Here is a 20,338-nt window from a genome sequence, read left to right on the forward strand (position 1 = left end):
CCAAACAACCAATCAGAGAATATCTCTGAAAAGCTCTTGAACACACTGTCAGAAATATAAACATAACAGGAATCAAATCAAACCATTTTTTTCCACAGAAAACCTCTTTTCATTTCTCAGCTATAGGGTCACTAGACAGATGATGGAGGAGAAAAAGGAAGTGTCATGTTAATTACAGTATTACAACACGTCTATTACAATATGAAAGAACAAGAGTCTGTGCTGTGAGACAAGTAGAGAGAGCATATACGGAAAGTGGAAAGATCTGAGAAGGGGGCTCAACACTTTCTGCTTCACAAACTCTCAGTCCTTCACAAAACAGTAACCAAGGCAAAGCTCTAGAGAACTGGAGGCTGTAATTGGGTATAAGAATTGAGGGAGTAGCATTCTCTCTTCTTACTCCTTATTGTCAACCCTGACTTGTGTAAAAGCTGAAGATACACAGAAAGGAAAAGAACTATGGATGCATTAAACCCCACCTTTTCACCACATTTTGTAGGATGTGCAACCTGATATAGGTACAAAGAACGTATCAGTAGAGGATATGTTAAGATATTACAATACAAAATCCCATCTTCCAAGATGAAGAATTGCCTGCAGATTAGTTGAGTAAATCTCTATAGATCGAGGAATTTTTCAAGGAAAATAAATGTGAAGTCACTGGATTATAGTTATTTTGAAGCTGGAGGGAAAAACTGAACAGTAAGCCAGTATATTTATATCTACAGAACTGTGGAGAGCAAACAAAACAAAAATAAAATACCCCTAAGCAGTCAAAACTGCATTGCAAATAAAACCTTATATTAAGAGATACATTTGCAAACTGGGAAAATTAGATGTGAAACTTACAGTAACTGCACATCAAACCATTAAAGAGTAAAAGGTGGTCTATGAAAATCTTGATAACATGATAATTGAGAAAATACTTAGCAAGGACTTCAAGATTTGACCTAATAGTAAAATTTGAATGTCCAGTTTTAAAAATGAAACCCCATGGAAATCATTTTCTCTTGATACATACATATTCTTCAGTCGAACAGTAAAGGGAGAAATGTGAACATATTAAGGATAGAATATACCATGTAACTATCCCAAAAGGACTTAACTGAGTTTAATTTAGATTAATAGGATACTATATAAATACTTCTTGCTTGTTAAGCACTTTTTATTAAGATTTAACTACTGCCTAATACTTTTCCATCATTCACACTGTAAAAATGTAGAGAGAATAACAATTTCAAATGCAATAAAATTCCATATTCAGAAACAAAGCACTCAAAGCTGGGTTTGTTTTTAAGAGTGTAGAAGTACCATTCATCTTCTAATCCTAGCTTTTTGAAGAATGGTTTAATCTTGTCATGTAATCTAGTTCAAACTAGCTGTCTAGGTTTCCTCTGCAGTCAGTGGAAAGCAAGAAATACCTCCAATAGTTCATCCATCGTGGAAGAGAAGCGTAGAGTAGGTGGGTTGTGTCAGTCTTTGAAGATGTTTATCTCTCAATTAAAACAAAATCATATAGATGGCAACCTTACACCGTACCTTAACCTTTACACAGCTGTAATGAAGTTAGATGATCTTCCTATCACCAAAGAGTTTTTCAAATCTCCAAAATACTAATTACTTCAGTATTAACAAATGATTGAGTTGGATCTTTAAAAGTTACCTAGTTAAACTCCCCTACAATGAACAGGGACACTTACAGCTAGATCAGAATGCTCAGTGTCACATCCAGCCTGACCTTGAATGTCTCCAGAGATGGGGGATCCACCAATTCTCTGGACAACATTTCTATTGATGCATCCTAAGTTGGATGGTTGAGTCTGGGGACTTTAGAATCTTTGTGTACATTGCTAGCTCATGTCCAGCTTGCTGTCCACCTGTACCTCCATGTCCTTTTCAGCAGCGCTGTGCTCTATCCTTTTGTCCCCTGGCTTGTACTGATAGTGGGGGTTGCCACAACCCAAGCGCAAGATCCTGCCCTTGGATTTGTTGAATCTCACAAGGTTCACCTGGTCCCACTGCTCAAGTTGCACTTAGCCATTCAGCATCTGCAGGTGGGATATCAGCTCTCTTAAGCCATCTAGTTGTTTGAGATGATGCAGTCTCTACAGTTTATCAAAATTATTATAGTGAAAATACTATTATTCAATAGAAAAAATGTTGTATGTCCTAGCCTGAGTTATGAAAAGGACTGATCACCTCTTTATTTAGATGAGTTACAAACAGCGGGACCTTATTTTTAAAAGCTTATTTCGCTCATGGAAAAACATGAAAAAATGATATATGGCAAAATTATGAACTGGAGCAGGCAAGCAATGAAAGGTAGAAAGCAAAACACAACTGTTTCAGTACTGAGAGAAATACAAAGGAAAAATGACTGCTATTGGCAGAAATACTTGCCTGTGCACAACTAACTTCCTTAACTTTTATATCTGAACGTTTTTTGCAAAATTAAAGGATGTATTTCACAACAATATTCTGAGATGAAGAACTATTATTTATATGGAGAAAATTGAAGTTCAGAGTGATTAAAGTCTTGAGTCAGAAAAGTATTCATTAGTGTGCTAGTCTTCGTTGTCAATGGGAGCTATAAGCTTCACACATGCTTCAAACTTAATCCAGACTATAATTCTCTTTTCAGTTCTTTGAAGTAGTTAGCAACTAAGATGGATATAAACTGGTATTTAATTGTGTACACTTTATAGCATTTCCATAGGACTTGATTTATTATGTATATAACCCTATTGATTGCATCTTTATTTAACTCCATTAGAGTGCTACTGAGAGTGAATGAATTCCAAACCAGCTTGTTCTTATATTTAAAGTCCTTGCAAGAATAAACTATTTTAATGGTTTTAAAATATGAAATTAATATCCAAAAATGTTTTTTATATACCTATGGCTACTTGTTGTCACTTAGAACAGAAAGAATAACTGAAGACAAACAGTAATCATAATATTTCTTTTACAGCAAAAAGTCAATACTTCATGAATTTTCCAAATTCCCTTGTCCCAGTACATAACATAAAAGCTGCCAGTCATACACAGTTCCTATGCAAAACTGAGATAGCAACTTATATTTTGACAAATTTACAAAAACATTGTTTTTCTTCTAATTTTACTTATCTGATATCAAAATATGCACTAAAGTTTACAACAGTTGGTAGAGAAGCAACAAAATCTTAGTCATGCTAGAAGAAAACATAATTAAAATTTCATGGAACAACTGTGCCTGAATAGCTAGATGGTAAGCTCCAGTATTGCAGAAATGAAACATTTTTCAGAAGATGATCACAATTGAATACCTAAGCAATTTGAAACTACTTCAAGCTTTACGGCATTCACCTATTGCTCATTTGTTTACTTTCTAATTATTCTGAATTAGTATTTTTGAAGAATTTAAAATTCTCCAGGCATAAGAGTTTACTGTTAGCCTTACTAATAGGCTAACAGTAAACATTTAATGTAGAAAAGACAACTTATTTAGAATATGGAAAAATGGAAATAAAATGGTCACAGGAAGGGAAGAAATGTCCACGAAGCCATGTTAGACCATTGTAATCAACATGAACAAAATGAAAGCCTGTAAGACTTGTACAGCTCCAAAGACCACGGCTATTCTTTTTACATATGTCCATCTATGTTTAGGTATTACCCTATTGTTTATTGTTAAGGTCTGCTTTTATCTGCTGAATTTTGGTTATCTCTTTCTAGTCCTACAAATGTCAGTGAATACAGTGAACAGGAGATGATGAAAGCTCAGAATCTTTTGCAATCTTCAACATCAAAATGTTGTAATCACCATTTTTCCTAAGGCTCACTTCTTTGCTCAATACATTAAGGGTGTGTGCTTTAATCTTAGCACTTTTGGTTTGTGACAGAGTTCAGCAAACCACAGTATCCTCAATTCAACACCACCCACCGTTTCTATCCATTTTGTACTGTCAGAAGCACATCAAGAAGCCTCTGAGTGTAATCACATCAAAATCGATTTTCATGGCTGAGAGAAAAATAATGGAAATTTCTCTAATGTAGAAAATGTATGTGTTCCTTTTGGTTAACCAAAATAGACTATATATCAGGACTGTCAAAATTAAGTTTTCTTGATTCAGTGCTCTTCCCCAGACTTGTATACAAATTACAAGATCTCACAGAATGTCTTTAACATAATTTTCTGTTGGACTGTCTCAATGTGCTTCTGAAAAATGAACAGTCTACTGAAGTGATAGAGTGCAGATCATTCCCCAGAACAGATCCACAAGTGAATTACTCCTGAGGTTTCAAACACAATCCCTGAATCTAAACTGAAATGGGCAGCCAGGACTTCATATTTGCATGAAGCCTCATGATGTTACTGACTCCCAGCTACTGCATGAAGCCTACTGCAGAATAGAAGTCACACATGAAATTGTGGGTCACCCCTCTGCATGTATTGCCTCTTAAGAAACATGAGACTTTCTCTGCAATATTGTACAAGTTAAGCTCAACAAAATTTTCAAGAACAATTTGGTATGCTGCAGAACAAACGGATCTTCTCAAGTACAATTATTTTTCATTATTTGACCACGTTCTTTCTATAAGACGTTTAGTTGTTTTCTATTTGAAATCTGCTGCTTGTATATGATTGGCCTTTATTTCTTTTAGACAGGCCTGAAATGTTGAAGTGAATGTATGTTAGCCCACTTGTAGACATTCTGTGAGGAGCCATAGACACAGGAATTAAATAGCTGATGTTACTTCTGGGGGATTTCTTAGAATTAGGTGCCAGAGAAAAGACTAACAGAAGTAATAGCTAGGCACAGGTTTCTGGGAGATAGCAAAGATATTTTCTGTGGAAATCCATAGGAGTCTTCTGAAGGTAATTACAGATGGCTATAAATATTTATAAACTAAAAACAACTATGGCAGTATGGCAGTGACCAACATTCTTAAAATGGGATTAGTTCACTAGTCTTGAAATGTGCTTTTTCTGGTACATACAGAAAAAAATGGGAGTGGCAGGTTTTGCTTTACAAAGGCCTTTGTTAGTGTTGTTTGTGTGTGTTTGTTTGTTTTTAAGATAATGTAGTCTGAATGAAACTACTTGTCATGGATTAAAATTTGGATCAGGAAACTCTACCCAGAATCGGAGAATGATAGAAACATTTCTGCTGGAAAGGACCTTTAAAATCATCAAGTCTAACCAACAACTGGCACTACCAAGTCCACCACTAAACCATGTCCCTAAGCACTACCTATACCCTTTTCTTTAAGGGTATTGGAATGTATCAGCTGAGGTTCTGCAATAGTTGTTCTGGATACTGGAATTCAGACAATAGAGAATATGCTTATTAAATTTGCTGCTGACACAAAGCAGAGACAGACTGCACGCACATTTGGAGACAGAACTAGAAATCAAAATGTTTTTCACAAATTGAAGGAAAAGTCTGAAAAACATATAGTGGCTGTTTAGTAAGTGTGAAGTTTTAATGATAAGTAGGAATTAGCAGCTGCATAATAGAAGAATGAGCAGCTGATTGGCTTAAAAACAGTTCAAGAGGGCATAGGGATCTACAAGCTGAACCTGAGCAGTAACATCAAACTGATATGAAGATGGTTAATAAGATGCAAGAGTGCATAAACAAAAATTTAACAGCAAGACAAGTGGAATAGTCCTTACTGTCTACCTTGTCCTGGTAAAGTTTAATTAAAATTGCATGTCTTGATTTGGATACAGTACTTCAGCAGAAACTGAATCATTTGGAGAGACTTCCAGAGCACAATGCACAGAGCACTAGGAAATACTGTCTAACAGGGAAGATTGAAAGACTGAGTTATTTAGCTTGAGAAAAACTATCAGGACATCTGACAAGGCTGTTGCACAGTGGAATGGAACAATAAATACTCTGTGGTAGGTCACAGGTTTAGACAAGATGATCTTAAATTACAACACACGAGATTCAAGTTGCAATTTAGGAATGATTCTCTAAATATAAGGCGATGAATCACTGAGGAGATGATGGTGCTTCCACTTTTGGGGATCCTTCAGGACAGGCTGAGCAAGAATGGCACAGATTTAGAGATTTCATCTGTAACCAAAGAGGTGGACCAGATTGAGCTTTTTCCAGCTCTATTTTTGTATGAGATTATGACTGTGCATTTAAGTGTCTGTGCACAGATTCTTGGACAGGTCTAACCAATTAACTTGTTCATGATGGTGTGCACCATTTCTTTGCGATAGAAGCACCTGAAAAAAAAAAAAAAAAAAAAAACATCAAGCAGTGTTGTCTGCTCCTGCAGTTCAACATTGGCTCAGCTCCTGAACTTGTACAATGACAAGAAATCCTTTCTTCTCATGTGGAGGAATGAAAGTAAATTTCCAATCTTGCCTTTGTGAAGGAGAACATGAAAACCTGACTCCAAATGGCTTAAAACATCAGATGACAAAGAAAAAGGGACAATGTTTCTACATCATTAGATTCCCATGGCTTGAGGAGGGGCCTGACTCATGGTTTTTTCAATGGAGTTGGCGTTAATGGTAATAGGCTAATTTGAATAGACAAATTTAGAAATTGATATTCCTGAACTTCCTATTATGGAGAAGGCAATACTGCCTGAACAGCAGGTCTATTTCAGGAAATTAAAACCTCCTCGTATCCTTTCAGATGACTTGATCGTTTCTACATTTCAGTCAATGTTACACAGGGGACATAGCACAATGCTTAACGTAGTAGCAGAAAATTCACCTAGTAGAGAATTGTGAAGGCACAGTGTATCTGCTGAAAGACTCTCCAGCTGGGAGCAGACATAATGGGGGCACAAGGAATTCATTCTTGGGCAATCTCTGTTGGGAAGCTGTTGCCTCAAATTAACAGTATTTCTCCCACAGGGAGATCTAGGTAGAAATTGCATGCAGAAGAACAGCTTTCTACTGCACCAAGCAAGACCAGACATCTGCATTTTCAAAGGACTGGCAAGTTGAAATACGTTGTAGAATTTAACATGAGATTTCTTTGATGGAGTTTCTGCCTACAGAAACAAAGAGAACACAAAACTAACTCCAAAATCTCATTCTCCTAAATACTCCTTTATTATGAAACATATTTTCTCTCTTCTACAGTCTATGCCCTTATCGAAACATAGAATGACAGAATTGCAGGGTTTGGAAGGAGTCTTGAGAGATTTATGGATTGAAAAGTTGTAGGAAAGATTTTTATGATTCTGTAGCTTCTGTCTTCCAGCACTTCCCTCATTAGGATCTAGGAGAAATGTCATGCATGTTTTACGAAGCTCTGATGATATTACAGTTGTGGATAAGGTGTACATAAGTGCTATTTAGGCTTGGTTGGCCTTGGTAAGCTTTCAAGAACATCAGAGCTGTCCTATGGGAGATCTTCTCTCCACTTTTGGAAACTTAAGAAGTGGGTAACAGACAACATGGGGATGTCTTGAGTACTGCCATTTCTATGTCCAACACTTGTTTTTCTTTTGTACCTTTCTCCCTGCATTTAAAAACCTCAATACAATAAAAGTTTTTTATTGTCCTTCTGATAATCCAAACTTCTCCAAGGACCCCAGCTGAGACAACCTTTCCATTTTGCTACTCTTACTCCATCTACTATCAGTATGGCCAGAAGCTTCCCTTGCCAAGCAATAACTCTCCTGCAGCTTCCATAGTGATCGTTTGTTGCTTGAACATCTCAGTTCACCAAAGAGCAAGAGGATCTCTATAGCATTCAGGAAAGAAAGGGAAGGAGAGATGTTTAATGGAGCAAAGAAGACCTGCATACCTACACTGTCTCTTAGCTTAATACCTTCCAGAAACATCTGTGATTCAAATTCCTGACAGTGAAAGTACAACAGTGGGAGCTTTGGCTCCACAGCTGCAGGGTGAAAAGTTCTTCCTGGAAATCCTTGGAGCACAGTATTGAGCTCCCCAAGCTGGATTTAACCCAGTGAATGTAAGTAAGCCCTAAAGTTATATCTGAAAAGGAGGATCCTCCTTGCAATTGTTAACAGCAGTTATAATGATCCATACGTAAAGAGCAGAGACCACAGAGAAAAATCTATTACTGTTGCTGAAAAAAAAAAAAAAACCCACCAAAAATAAAAAACATAGCAACTCATGAGAGTTTTACTTTTATTATTCATGTTGCTATTAGGAGTTGCATTATTACTAGATCCTTGCTGGCACAGATGGCTGCTACGCTTTGAGGTCTGCTTTAGTCATGTTTTTAGCTGCTTTTTTCTGCAGATTTTATAGGGTTTTGGTTGATTTTAGCTTCCTTCATTTGCTTGATAATTGTTTTGTTTTTTGTTTTAGTTTTTACTTAATTAGCAGGAATATGTTCATGTTTATAGGGTGCTTTATTCACTCTTTTTGAACTTGTGGTAACCAGAATCAGCAATGCAATTACACCTTCTGTTGTTTGCATGGGCTGGCTCAGGCCAGATGCTTTGATGGTGGCAGCAGCCTTCCTGGAATATCAGTACCAGTTTGTTGGCACTGCTGAACAGTTATTTCTCACCTTTTGGTAACTTTCCCCTTCACAAAGCATCTTTCTCAGCATCACTTCCATTTGTTGTTAAAAAGCAAGGGGAAACTCTCATGTGAATGATTTTCTTACCCTGAGCTGCTTCTTTAAACCACTGCATAAAAACTGTTGAGGTTTTTTGCTTCCGAGGCTCCTCTTCTTCAGATTCATCTTGGTCGTTATCACCACTGCTACTAATTTTTGCTCATCTAACAGATTATCCACATGCAGTATCTTCCATTTCCTCATGCCTTACAATCACTCCCTTCTTAATAAAGACAAGCAGCAGGAACAGGTGATTTGCACTACTGTACCTGGTCAGCTTTTGTTGTAGATGCAACTGAGAAGAACCAACTGATTTTTACCGTCTATTAGGTAGAAGCTCAGGCTCCATTATAAACAGCCATGTAGTTTACCCCAGCTACATCTTCATAGCACCTTTATAGAAGATGTGTGTGTTTAAGCAGGGCCTGCTGTCATCTGAATGAAAGAACATGAGGCAGGAGGGGAGGTGCAGTATGGTCCCATATTGATACTGGTCTGCAGGACCATTACTTGGCCACTGATAGCAGAGACAGACAAGCTATACCTGCTAGATCTGAAGCACACTGCTCAGCCTCCTTACAGGTGTCCACACACTTGCATGCCACATGTTGATTTTCAGTGGTCTCCATCAGTCCTGCTCTTTAACTGATAAATGGGTGGCCTACTGGTTAAGATGATTCACAAAAAGCATTATGTCCCGCCCATGGTTGCTGCAACTCTTCTCTCCCTTCCTCTAAATATCACCATCCATTTAGGCAAAGAAAAGTTATGAAATATGTTTTGGGAGGAGGGAAAGCTTCATTTTGCTGAAAAAAAATGGCTGCTTCTCAGGCATGTTTTAAAAATTTAGTTTTGGAAACCTATGGGTCTCAGGTCTACCACTGCAGAAGGCAAGTAACTAATTAACACTGTCTCAATGCCATAAGATAGCTTTCAGTATTATAACCAAAGGGAAAATATCATGAATAAGATGCACGAACTTACAGCAATTGGCTCCTAATCTTCTGCCATAGGATTTGGGTAAGTGCCTTTAAAGTCCATAAGAGTTGTTTGCATGCTGCAGCAAGGGACCAGGTTCCCCAGCTTTTATCTGTTCTTCACATTAGCCTGAGTGAAAATCAGACAAAATTATAACCCCAGCTCCAGATGCCCCCATAATTTGGATCTGGCTGGGAATGTAGGATCTCAGGCCCATCTCTAATTATAACAGACAAATTATTGGATAATTTCTTCTGCTTTATCTTTGCAATCCACTGGAGCAGTTAATTTCTCCAAAAGCAAGCACTTCCTTTCTTATTAGAAATTCCTTTTTTGGCTTTTTTAATACAAGTTTGTTATTATTAAACATGCACACACATTCACACACACCCCAAGATTTTTGCTGATTAGGCATTATATAACTGGTACCTAACATAAAGTGAGATGTTTAACAGAAAGTTGGCCTTAGACACTAGAAGGTTTGCCACTTCAAGGAAGCAGTCTTAGCTGATTTCTTCTCCTCATCTTTTTTAAATTTTGTTTTAATAACTACAGCCAAAATTTGAAGAGTAGAACAAGTACAATATCAATCTATATGCTTCTACAGTAAAGAGTCATTGGACAGAAAGCTGAAAGAGGAAAGGAGTGGTGGCAATGTATTTGGATATCCATTTGGGAAGCAAATTACTTGTTCATGCTTTTGCAGCTTTTGTTTCTTTCCTGCTAACAATGAAAGTGAGATACTCAGCAACTACTTAATCAGATATTTATATTAACTTTTCTTCCCTTTTTGGATATTTTTTCCCATCCAGTACATGTCTACTACTAGACACTTTTTTCTATAACCCAACTGAAAGTAATTTCAGCCATCTATTCAGGGTTGTAAAAACAGATTCAGGAGTTACAGAAAGTTTACAGTTCACATAGATGAAATTAAAACAGGAACAGGATTTGCAATAGATGGAAGCTTAGTTTGTGGTTCTGCAGTTACTCAATCATGGCTGGACACAAAGCTCTGGATTCTTGTTTCTTTCCCATATTGCCTTCATGCTCTGGTTCCTCTGTCACACACACACACACAAGCTGAAATCATATTTTCACAAAAAAATTACATATAATTATCCTTTGGTTTCTATTGATTGAGCATTGCATTATTCAGTTTGAAGTTAGTAACCCCAGGGGATTGCCCTGAGACTTCTAGGTAAGTAACAAATGCACCTACAAATTCTGAAGCTGTTAATTGTAATTCCCGCTACTAAATCAGCAGTATTACTTAGGAAGTCCTGACCTCTTGGATTAGCTGCAGAACAGCATGCTTCTCAGTTGCATAATATTTTGGAAATGTACGCTTCATTGAAGCGTCATTGATTTTCAACTACAGTGAAGATGCCCTCATTTAATGCTTTCTTAAGAGAATTACAAAGGATGCTGGAGAGGGTTTGGACAAAGTTGTTATTAATTGTACATCACAAAATTGGGATTTATATATTTTTAATGCAGAAATTCTTTACAGTTCCTAAATCAAAACACTGTTCTGAACTTATGTCTAATTTTATAAATGGAAAGATTCTATTTTTATTCAAGACTTTTAAATTCCTTTGCTTTGTTCAACAAACCCCTGCACTTGCTGTGAGAGGATTGCTGATTGCTTTGTCAGCAAGACCAATGATATTCAATCTTTGATTTCTGATTCATTTGCTTCTTCCTTCCCTTTGATGAATGGAATAAATGTCTAGCTTTCTCCTCTCCTTTCAAAAAAATTTCTCTCGCCTCTCACTTCCTTAGTAGCGAGACCGTTTCATGTGAAACATTCTGCCTGTCTTTTTAGACTATCTCCTCCTCTTCACTGAGCTCAGAGCTGTGTAAGTACTTTACGATCATGCATTAGAGAAAACATGATTTTCTCTCCCTTCTGTTGTTGGCTCTGGTGTTAGGGAATCAGTTTTGCTTCTGACCTTGATGCCCACTGGCTTTCCCTTGTCTGCTTTTTCATGCGTTCATGTTGGCATTGCTCTCGGAGGTGACCAAATCCATCTCCACTCCAGTAGCAAATGAGTAAGAAAGTCAAACATCCTGAAATACATGCATATAAAGGATGCTGTGAGGTTATGAAGGTAATTTTGAAATGGACAGTTAGGATCAATTGATCAGGATGTTAGTCTATGAGCTTCAGTGAGCCCTACAGATTCAAGGCACAGCTTAACTACAAGCAGTGACAGACAGCTGACAGGCACCACTCAAATTTGAACAAAGCTAATCAAGAATGGAATGTTCTTTACCCATCTAACTACTGTCCTGAGTTGAAGAGGCAAAGAGCCTATAGATGTTCCGACTTGGCCCCATGACAACCATCTACGTGACTCCAGCTGCCGTACTGCACCTGCAACTTTCCTCATGGAATTTTGCATGGGACAAGGGAACTCCTAAGTCACTAACTGCCAGTATTTGGCATTAAAGTGGTACCAAAGGTATCTGAGCCTGCTCAGTTGCCACAATGCCCTTTAGTCTCAAACCCAAGATCCTGAATCTGTGACTTATTAACATTTCAGGAAGTTCCAGCCATACTTTCACACTTGGTATTACACAAACTTCAGAAAAAGGCACATCCTTACTGCCTAAATATAATTTAAACCAAAATAGAGCAAATCACAAATGAAAAAGGATGGACTACTAGAATCCTAGCACATGGCACATGACATACTACATGTTTAAAAGTGGAGGAGTGGTTCTGCGCGATGAAGAAACTTGCTGAAGATTGGGCAGCAAGTTTGAGGGGGAAAAAAAAAAAATGGTTAATGCTTAGAGTCATCAAAGTCATCTTGCTATCTTACAACTGCTAGAGCTTCTATTATTTGGCTAAAATATGTTAAAAGTAAAGTTCATCTGAGTATGAGGATTATACTATATTTTGTTTAACTTGATGCTAAAGGTTTAGGTAACAAAGATCTCGGTCCTGTGAAGTCTTGACTAGTATACTTAGTCACTTTGAAAAAGCATGACTGCTTCCTCTGAAATGCAAAGTACAGTCACCTACAACCCACCTCAGTAAGCATTACCCTCAGTATGAGAAAAAGCTTGCCTCATCTAACTGAAAAGATCTTAAAATCATAGAATCACAAGGTTGGAAAGGACCTACAAGATCATCCAGTCCAACCTTCCTCCTATTACCATTGCTACCACAAGCCAATAAACTATATCTCATAGCTCCTCATCCAGATGCCTCTTGAACACTGCCAGGGACAGCAACTCCACCACCTCTGTGGACAGGTCATTCCAGTGCCTGACCACTCTCTGAGAGAAAAAGTTTTTCCTTATGTCTAATCTAAACCTCCTCTGGTGCAACTTGTAGCCACTTTCTCAGGTCCTATTTGTTGCCAGGGAGAAGATACCAAACCCTTCCTCATCACAACCTCCCTTCAGAAAGTTGTAGAGTGCAATAAGGTCTCCTCTGAGCCTCCTCTTCTCCAGACTAAACAATCCCAGCTCGCTCCGTCTCACCTTATAAAGGTTGTGTTCCAGACCCCTCACCAGTTTCGTTGCCCTTCTCTGGACACATTCCAGGGACTCTTGCCAGATTCAGGTTTTGCACCCTCTCTGAACAAGTGAGAAGTGCAAAGATCTTTTGGTCATGCACTTCACTAGACAATGCAGATAAGTTCCATGCACAGTTTTTGCACTAAGACTCTCTCACTAACTATCCTTCTGAAAAAACTCTATTTAATTGGGTATACAGAAATGCAAAGGAATATGTACCCAGAGACCTGCAGGTGAAGCCGAGATCACAGGTGTGTCATAACTGTGCAGAAGCTTTTATAAAGATTTCTGCAATGTGAGGAAAAAAAAAAAAAAAAAAAAAAAAAATCAAAATATTGATTGCAAGATTTGATCAGTTGCTCTTTTCAGAAGAAATTTCAATCTGATTCCTCGTGTTATTGATTTTTTTCTTGCTCTTTGAGTAATTATTTTTAGTTATTCTTAGCTGATTGCCTCACTTTGAACTAGTATCAGATATCAGATTGGAAGAGTTTTATTTAAATGTGAGAAAATATTAGATTTAAGAAGGATTAGAAAGTCAGATCTGAAAGAGAAAGCTGATGCGCGTCCTTCCGAGGAAGAAAAGAAACAGAAGCACTTTCTAATTCCTAATATGGCAAGGAAGGCCACACAAGGGTGAAAAAAAGTAGAATGGGCTTTATTATGTTCAGAGGTGAAAGATAACAGCCCTGATTTCAGCTGGGACAGAGTTCATTTTCTTCATATTAACTGGTATGATACTATGATTTGGTTTTAGGAAAAAAACTGCATGATAACCTTGATGCAAAGACTAAAGAGTCTTTGCTGAGCAGCACTGTACAGAGTCAAGCAGACTTCAGTCTTTCAGCTTCTAAACAATCCTGCCAGCAAGGATCTGGGGGTACAAGTAGCTGGGAGCGGACGGAACCAGGACAGCTGACCTGAACTGGCCAAAGGAATCTTCCATACCGTACAACCAAAATCTACCAAGACATACAAAATATACACATACCAAAAACCATAAAAACAGGGAGTAGCCCGGTGGGCTGCAGCTGCTCAAACACTGGTTTAGCATTTGTCAGTGGTGGTGGAACAACTGCTTTGCACATCACTTTCTTTGCATATACATATATATATATACACACACACACACCCCTAATTATCATAATTATTATTCCTCTCTTCCTTTTCTCAGTAAACAGTTTTCATCTCAACCCATGTTGAGATTTTTTTTTTTCCCCAATTCTCTCCCCCATCCCACTGGGAGTGTGCGAGTGAGCAAGAAGTTGTTTAGCTACTTCCTGGGTTAAGCCACAACAATAACTTGTCACATCTTTGATTCATGGTGTGCTTTATAGAGCTACTTACCTAGATATTGTTTCTAAATATAGTCAGAACATTTGTAAATATATAACACATCCTTATTGCAACAGATTTTTTTTTATGATTCAGCAAAATGTTCAGTAATGTTCCAAGTTTCCAGATATATCAATAAAGGCTGGTAAGTGTGCAAACAAGCTTAAATGCTTCCTGGTCTTTACTCCGTTAAGAATGACTAAATTCCAAATCTACTGATATCTTCAAAAGCCACTGCAGTTTAAGATCAAGGACACCAAACACAGGTCATTGTTAATTGACTGAAAGCACAAGTACTGCTTTACAAGCAGTGAAATTTCACCTGTGTATATAGTTCTTCTCCCCTTTTCTCCCCTTGTAATAAATTAATATTAGTATTTTTTGAAAGTGATAAAAATCTCAGCTTTTTTTTTGTTACCCTAGTACTTATGCAGAACTTGTTGACATCACATATAGGTACTTGGATGGATCTAAATAAGCTTTTTTTTCAAACCTCATCCCAAAATACAAAACCAGAAAAACACTGAATGAAATATTCAGCTTCTGCTTAGACAGCCTGTGTGTTTCAGGTACATCACAAACTATTGCAGAGAAGACTTGTAATACTATAACGTGACAGAAAGAACAGCATTAATAGTGAAGAAGCACAATCCTAGGCTACATCAAATAAAAACAAGCCTAAATGAAGGAGTCATACACCCATAAACAAAGCAAAAAAAAAAAAAAACTACCCACCTTTAGAAGACCCCCAATAGGCAGGAATCTCCAGTAAATTGCTCTCATTTCCACTGCCAACCCTTAAATAAGGTCTGGGAAGAGGTGCATCCTGGCCCCACCCCTCCCAGTCACTCAGGTGCATTGCTTGCACCTGAGTTCTGCTGGGTTGGTCCTGCCTTCCCAACAGGTGCTCAGTGACTGGTTCAGGCCATGACTTAGCATTTCTGCTACAATGCTCTAGCTTATTTTTTTCCATAGAAAACAATGATATTCATCAAAGAAGTTAATCATATTAAACACATGCATAGGTTTCCTCTTAAGATAATTGTAGTGTACTACATTTATGGAATATTTGATACCATAAAATAAAGTGGCATGGTTTTAAGACCTCTGGGGTAGTATAGGGAGAAGATCCGCTCTTCAAAGAACTTACACATTCATGTGTAAAATATTGTTTCATTGCAGAATGTTGTACAAGAAAGCATAAGAAAGATGTGGAGCTGTTGGAATACATCCAGAGGAAGACCACAGAGATTATCAGGGGGTTGAAACAACACTCATATAAGAAAAAACTGAAAGAGCTGGGATTGTTCCGGTTGGACAAGATAAGGCTCTGAGGAGACCCCACTGCGGCCTTCCAGTACTTGAGTGGAGCTATAAGCAGGAAGGGGACTGAAATTTTACAGAGATACATAGTGATAGGACAAGGAGAAATGGCTTGAAACTGAAAGAGAAGAGACTTAGCTTATACATTGGCAAGAAATTCTTTACTCAGAAGGTGATGAGGTACTAGCACAGTCTGCCAGAGAAGCTGTGGATGTCCCATCCCTGAAGGTGTTCAAGACCAGGCTGAATGGTGCCCTGGCCATTCTGATCTGGTGGAAGGTGTCCCTGCCCATGACATAGGAGTTGGAACTAAATGATATTTGGGGTCCCTTCCAACATAAGCTGTTCTGTTCTTCCATGATTCTATGTAACAATGAGTAATCCAGATTCACTGCCTGATGTGTAGACAAACGGAGGATAATTTCTGTACCTTTTCTTCCCATGCGAAGCATTGAGGTAAAAAGAAACAGAAAGTTGGCAGTAATTAACGAAAAAAATGTAGATTGTTTTGATAAATGATAACTTAGTTTCTCAGCAAAAAGGTTGTAGGCAGTTGGTAGAGAAATAGTCTCATAAGTATGTCCAAATATTTGTACTTTATCTGCTTAAAACTTTAGGCATTTTTTACATTACTATGAAATTTGAAAATTTCAATGTAGAGATTTTCTGGAATCACGGAATCACAGAAGAAGAGACTGGAATATGACTTTAGAGAAAACCTAGTGCAACTAATAAGGATGGAGTTTCCACAGACTCTCTGATCCTCTGATCAAATTGCTCTAGTAGTTGACAACCCTTCCAAATAAATAGATAAATTCTTTATACCTAATGACAATTTCCCTTTTTGCAGTTTGCATCTAATGCCTCTTGCACCAACTGTAGTCCATGAAGAGTCTTCCTCCATCTTCTCTACTCCCTCCCATACTGGCTGAAGAGAGCCCTCTGCATTCTCTTCTTAAGGCCAAACAAACCCAGCTGCCAATCCTTCTGTCAAAAATTCAGTTCCCAGAATAACTTCACTCAAGAACTCTTCCCTTCATGGTTATGAGGACAAAGGATGATGAAGTATTATTTCAGGATGGCACAACTAAAATTTCTTAAATGATGTTACAGAAACTGACAAACACGGCTGTGTTAGAGGAAAAAAAATCTAAGATTACGTTCTTCTGATTAATTACAGAACTGGGAAAAATAGCTCTTTGAAGAAGATTTAAGATACTTGCTTGCAGAAGCATTACTCAGAGCTAGCTTTATTTTTTAAGGACGCAATTCTTCTGTCAGTCTGTAATACGATACTGTGACTAGGTAATATATCTTCAGACTTTACAGACTCCTGACCTGACAACTCTTTGACACAGTAGATCTTAATAGATCCGTCTGCATTAATTCTAACTAATGAGCAGATGAATAGTTAATTAAAAATGCTCCACATAGGCTTTGGCACACTAGACCATTACAGCTTCACTGTGGTTCCTGCTTTCTAATAGATGCAGAGAACTTGCACTTTTTCATTAGAACATAATGGCTCAAAAAGCTCCATTACAGTTTACCAGACCATTCATCTATGAACTAAACAGTATTTAAATATTTCTTCATTTGATTTACTGTGGTGTGTGATCTCCTGTGCCTTCACTGAATTCATATAGAAAGAGCCATTATGTCATTTCTTTAGTCACTGATCTAGCAGATCATTAAGAAGTTTTTTGTACCATAGGCATTAAGCTTAAAGGGCTTGATTTTTTCCTAGTGTTCTGACTGCTGGTTTTCTACAGAGGGGGGAAGCCCTTTGTAATGGATGGTTCTTGAAGTGAAGTATGTGCAGCATGAAGCCATGTGCAGCAGCGCATATCAAGTTAACATGAGGTCTTTTTTATCTAAATAGAATCCTGTTTTTACTTCCTGAATTATACATTCAACAGCTTCTGATGACACTGCACATTTTAAAAGTGCTGGCAGGTGTAGAAGCATGTAAAATGACTGAGTTTTGATTCATACTATAAAAGAATGTAGTCCTCAACTACTTACTGAACTCTCAGCATGGTTCACTTGTGGGTAAATCTTCTGCTAATGACCCGTGGAAAACAAAGTAAGAACTCAAAATGGTAAGGGCAGCATGACTGGTCTCAAACACCTATAGATTCAACCAAATCAAGTTTTCAGTCATAGTGATATTAATTTCCTTCAACTTAGTATTTATGAGATGTAGTCCTCATTACCCTTGTCATGATCAAGTCTTCATATAGGAATAGACTGATTTTATGTTCCTTCAAAGAAATTCAGAATGTTTGGAGAATAATTGGTGCTCTCATCAATAATGACTGCATCTGGCTTCTTTAAGACAAAAGTATATTATCCCTTTTCCAGCACTTCAAATTTTAGGCTATTTCTTTAGAAAGAAATATTTTGCAAAAGAAATTTCTTTAACTTTTAAAATTTCTGTTTTTGAAAACTGCACAAAAATAGTTTTTTTTTTTTTTTCTGTTAGTATTGTATCATGAAAATGCATCAGAACAGTATTCTTGGAACAAAAGACAAGCAAATCACACTGGATCAGATTACTTGCCATTAAGTTGCAAAAAGCAATGGTCAATTCCAATGTTCATTTTTTCACAAAAATTCAGTAAAGCCATTTACCTTCAAAATTTTTTATGGTTAGAAACTAACCAAGTGCTTAAAAGAAACTTGGAGAAAGAACACAGACGTGTGATGATGTTACATAAAAAACCTTGCTTAGATAAATTATCTGTCTTAAGCACCTGAATTTACTTATCTTTCGGTTTAAAAATATACCCTATCTAATACTAATATATTTTGTGGGATATCTTTCTATAGTTTGGATGCTTCTCAGTGGAATCAAATATGCTGGTTAGATTAGGTGAGAGATTCTTGAGAGATATTTGCTCGATTATAAAAAATAACACTGTAGAGAGAATTACCAAACCAATAGAAACGAGGAAGAAATGAGTCATGGCAATTAACTTTCTACAGGACTCTCATGTGTCAGAACCTAAATGTTACTCCTTGACAGTTTTAGCTAAGGTATAATATTCTACCTACAGTTAATAGTAACAAATGCTCTATTAGCAAAGCAGAACATTTAGAAATATGATAAAGATAATGCTCAAGAGAGCTGAACAGCTATCAGGATTGATTATTGTTCCACTTTCATGTCCAAGTTTAAGGCTACATACTTTGTTATACTCTGCTTTATTTTGGAAGTCATTATTGGAAAAAAAAAAAAAAAAGAAGAAGAAGAAGAAAAAAAAAAAAAAACTAGCAAAAAGTATTGTCTTCCTTCCAGTAATATAAGAATTCTACATTGGAAAACTACAGGGAGATTGGCCAACGAGCAATAAATAGAGATCAAGAGAACTTCTGAAACATTAATGATGTCCTTCTGCCAAAGCTTGTAAAAATGTGCTAAAACTTTGAGTATTCATGAATTTGGCAGCTTGAGATTTACCTCACCTCATCAACTCCCTGGGCTAAGTTTTCACTTACCTAATATTTTTCCCAGACGGGATCTCGGTAGGATTATGAGAGATAAGGAGAAAAGGCACACATCCCTTAGCCAAGAGATAATTAAACAGACTTATCAAAGCCAGACCTCTGACTGGACCATGAAATCTACTGCCAGATGTTGCAGATACATCTGTCTAAGTACTAACAGGATCCCTCTCATCACAATATCTAAACATTTCACAAATATTAATGTTTTCACTCCAGGAAAACTATATTGTTTCACACTAACCTAGCACCAGGCAGAGCTGGACAAATAACAGGAGCAAAGTAGGTATTTTTTGAATTTTGTTTTCTAACATTTCTGTACATAAGAGGAAAAAAAAACCAAACACCTTAAACTCTCTAAAGCTTGAAAATCTACAGACATATTGCTTCTATGTTGATGAATTTTTGCTCCATAGTCCTGCACCTATTGAACAATAGGTCACTGACAAATGGTGAACCATTTGTTAATGGTTTCCTCTAATATATTTTAGGTCTACAGGTCTTAGTGCAATAGTAGTAACTGCGGTAAAAATATTTGAAGTCTACAAGGCAAACAAAAGATCATATGTGCACTTACACAGATACCTACAAATATAAATATTTTTTTAAAAAATAAACGTGTATTAAAAAGTGTGAATTTAATATATTTTTATATAACTTGCAACGTGTGTGTATGTATTCCTAATTACAAATAGCTACCTTATTTTTCATCTTTTTCATGATGCATAGGGCAACAATTTGAATTGGCCAAATTTCTTGTACTACACTGAAAACAATGTATGGGAGAGACAAAGTTCCACTTCTGAAATTACTTCAGATTCTGTATGATACAGTATATTGCCATGTGCACTGTGCATTGGGACAGATGTAACGGAAAAGGCAAGATAGGGAAATAGTATCAAATCCTATCCTTTTAGAAAATGGCATCTCATCTGCCAAGTTGCAAATAGACTTTCCTTAGATCTTACAGACTAGCGAAGAAAAACTTGTGTGCATGTATGAAAGAAAAGGCACGCTTACATATTGTTCAGCATGAAGTAACAAATAACTAAATGCCATGTGTAAAAGATCACCAAATATAAATGTCCAGGTGTTGCAACAAA

At 37.1% G+C, this 20,338-nt stretch overlaps 1 long non-coding RNA gene across 4 annotated transcripts in view; it reads right to left on the reverse strand.

Annotated features, from left to right (window-relative positions):
- LOC122156953 overlaps positions 1-15,194 on the reverse strand; it is a 23,947-nt gene extending 8,753 nt beyond the window's left edge. The window contains exons 1-4 of one of the 4 annotated variants that reach the window (XR_006167722.1): positions 13,035-13,125; positions 11,492-11,609; positions 9,543-9,665; positions 2,699-6,226 (exon numbers count right to left, since the gene is read on the reverse strand). This is a non-coding gene — a long non-coding RNA (uncharacterized LOC122156953). Of the gene's footprint in view, positions 1-2,698; positions 6,227-9,542; positions 9,666-11,491; positions 11,610-11,815; positions 11,924-13,034; positions 13,126-15,140 lie in introns of those variants that run through there. The other 3 variants (XR_006167723.1, XR_006167721.1, XR_006167724.1) reach the window with 3 other exon arrangements.
- Between the last annotated feature and the right edge of the window lie 5,144 nt (positions 15,195-20,338).

This window comes from Centrocercus urophasianus, unplaced genomic scaffold, assembly GCF_019232065.1.
Source record: "Centrocercus urophasianus isolate 14NV4802_14NV808 unplaced genomic scaffold, USGS_Curo_1.0 seq_13, whole genome shotgun sequence".
Taxonomy (NCBI): Eukaryota; Metazoa; Chordata; class Aves; order Galliformes; family Phasianidae; genus Centrocercus; species Centrocercus urophasianus.